Raw genomic sequence first — 2420 nt, 5'->3', positions numbered from 1 at the left:
CTACGGTTCAGCCAGCTTTGGAATAATTAATTGTTTATGTTTTGTCTCCAAAGCAAGCAAGCGCAATCCCTTTTGAGGATTTGCTGCAGAGAAGCTGTCTCTCTCTACAGTGCTATGGACTGATTCCTGCTCCCCTAGAATTCATATGTTGAAGCCCTGATTTCCAATGCGATGGTATTAGAAGGTTGGACCTCGGAACTAATTAGGTCATGAGGATGGAGCCCCCATGATGGAATTAGTGGCCTTATAAAGACCAGGGAGCTTGCTGGCTTCTTCTCCTCTCTCGCTTTACTTCTCTTTCTCTTTCCCTCTCCCATTCTCTCTCCCCCCTCTATATTTCTCTCTTCCTCTCTCTCCCTTTCTCTCTCTCTTCCCTCAACATGAGGACATAATGAGAATACACCTATCTACACTCTAGCAGGAAAGCCCTAGTCAAGAACCAAATCAGCCTGTACCTTGATCGTGGACTTTACTGATTTCACAACTATGAGAAATCAGTCTGTTGTTTAAACCATCCAACTCCTGTTACTGTGTTATGGTAGTCTGAGCTAACACATACAAGTGTGTAACACATTTTTCTTTCTGTTCTGCTTGTGTTTACATGTAAAAAAAGTCAGCCAGCAAGATCCTTGTTGCTAGAGAGCTATACTTTCAATCAACACGAAGCCCAAATCCCATGTACACCCTATTCATCTTGAAATCGCAAAGAAGGCAAATTTTATCTGATCAAAAATAAGAAAATTTTGAGGAAAGCCAGTAATTTAATTTTGGGTGATGACAGAGTGGGCTGATAACAATAAAGGTAAACCTTGGAATGGATAACATTGGCAGTTTTAAAAGACACAACTGAAAAAAAAATCAATTTATTCTTTAATGTTAGTTAACCTGAGCTAAGAACTATCAAAAGAGCTGAGTTTTTTTTTTTTATCAAATAGCATGCCTTTTCCTTAAGAGGCCACCACACCCATTTCTAACTTTAGTAACTGAGTTTCTTTTTCTTTTTTAAAATTGATCACTTGGAATTATCTTTAATTAGGTACAAAGATTTCTCCAATCACATCACCCAGAGATCATTTTATCCCATGCTCTGTTTGGCTGCCAGTCTCTTGTCTCTCTCCTCAGCAGTGGTAAGGCGAATTCCCTTTCCACGGGGAAGAGAGATGTTTGTTGCCTTTGCCAATAAGGAAGATGTTCGAGAGCTGTTGGCCAAGCTGTTGCCATTCACATCTTTCACATGAACTACATCAAAGGAACCTGGATTTCTCTCCTGGCTGGTAATCACGCCAATTCTTCCCAGGTTAGCACCTCCAGTCACCATGCACACGTTACCTGTGTCAAATTTGACGAAATCAGTAATTTTGCCAGTCTCCAAGTCAATTTGAATGGTGTCATTCACCTTGAGGAGGGGATCAGGCTTATGGATGGTGCAAGCATCATGGGTCACCAAATGAGGGATTCCTTTTGTCCCCACAAAGATCTTTCTTACTTTGTACAGTTTATACTTGGCCTCCTCAGGTGTAATACGATGAATAGCAAAACGACCGTTGGTGTCATAGATCAAACAAAAATTCTCTCCAGTCTTATCTATGCTAATGACATCCATAAAACCAGCAGGGTAGGTTATATTGGTGTGGACTTTGCCATCTTAATGGAACGCTGCATGCAAATCTTCTTTACTTCATCTCCTGTTGGGGCATACTTAAGTCCACTCCTTAAGGAAATGGTTAGGGGGAGACATAACCTCGGCTTGTGGGGACAGGTAGATGGACGAGGGGCAAACACACCAGTCACTTTATCCAGCATCCAATCTTTTGGAGTTGCTACACGCTTCTTGGGACCCCGAGTCATGGCTGTGCTAGGCACAAAAAGAGTGACTTTTAAAAAAGAGCGACAGTTTAAAACATAGAAAGTTAAGACCAAAGCTGGGAAAATACTTCTCATTAAAGGAAGGTAAGACAAACATTTTCATAAAACCTATCTCTCTTTTTTTGCATGCATGTCCAGTCGTGTCTGACTCTGTGACCTCATAGAGAGTAGCCTGCCAGGCTCCTCTGTCCATGGGATTTCCCAGGCAAGAACACTGGAGTGGGTTGTCATTTCGTCCTCCAGGAAAATCTGTCCCCTAAGACATTTCTAAAGTGACACCGACTCAGAAACTACCTGCAATAGAGGTTATACTATTAGTTGCCTTCAAGCTATTATTGAAAACAAAACCAGCAACTGTGTTATCTTGATTTGCTGATGCAGATAGCAATAGGGTTCCTTTAGACTCAGCTTGACTTGTCTTTTTTCACTGGCTTTATTAAAATATATTAATATATGTATTTTTTTATAGTTTGCAATGCACATACATTATTGCCCTTAATCTTTTCAATGACCCTGTGAATTTGGTAATATTATCATCCCTATTTTATTCTTTT

The 2420-nt window shown here is 40.5% G+C and overlaps 1 pseudogene; it reads right to left on the bottom strand.

Annotated features, from left to right (window-relative positions):
- Positions 1-1075: 1075 nt before the first annotated feature.
- Positions 1076-1848, bottom strand: LOC136152425 (small ribosomal subunit protein eS4, X isoform-like; annotated as a pseudogene).
- Between the last annotated feature and the right edge of the window lie 572 nt (positions 1849-2420).

The sequence above is a fragment of the Muntiacus reevesi genome, chromosome 21 (assembly GCF_963930625.1).
Source record: "Muntiacus reevesi chromosome 21, mMunRee1.1, whole genome shotgun sequence".
NCBI classification, from domain to species: domain Eukaryota; kingdom Metazoa; phylum Chordata; class Mammalia; order Artiodactyla; family Cervidae; genus Muntiacus; species Muntiacus reevesi.
Note: the sequence above shows the minus strand (reverse complement) of the source record. Positions and strands in the feature narration are given on the sequence as shown.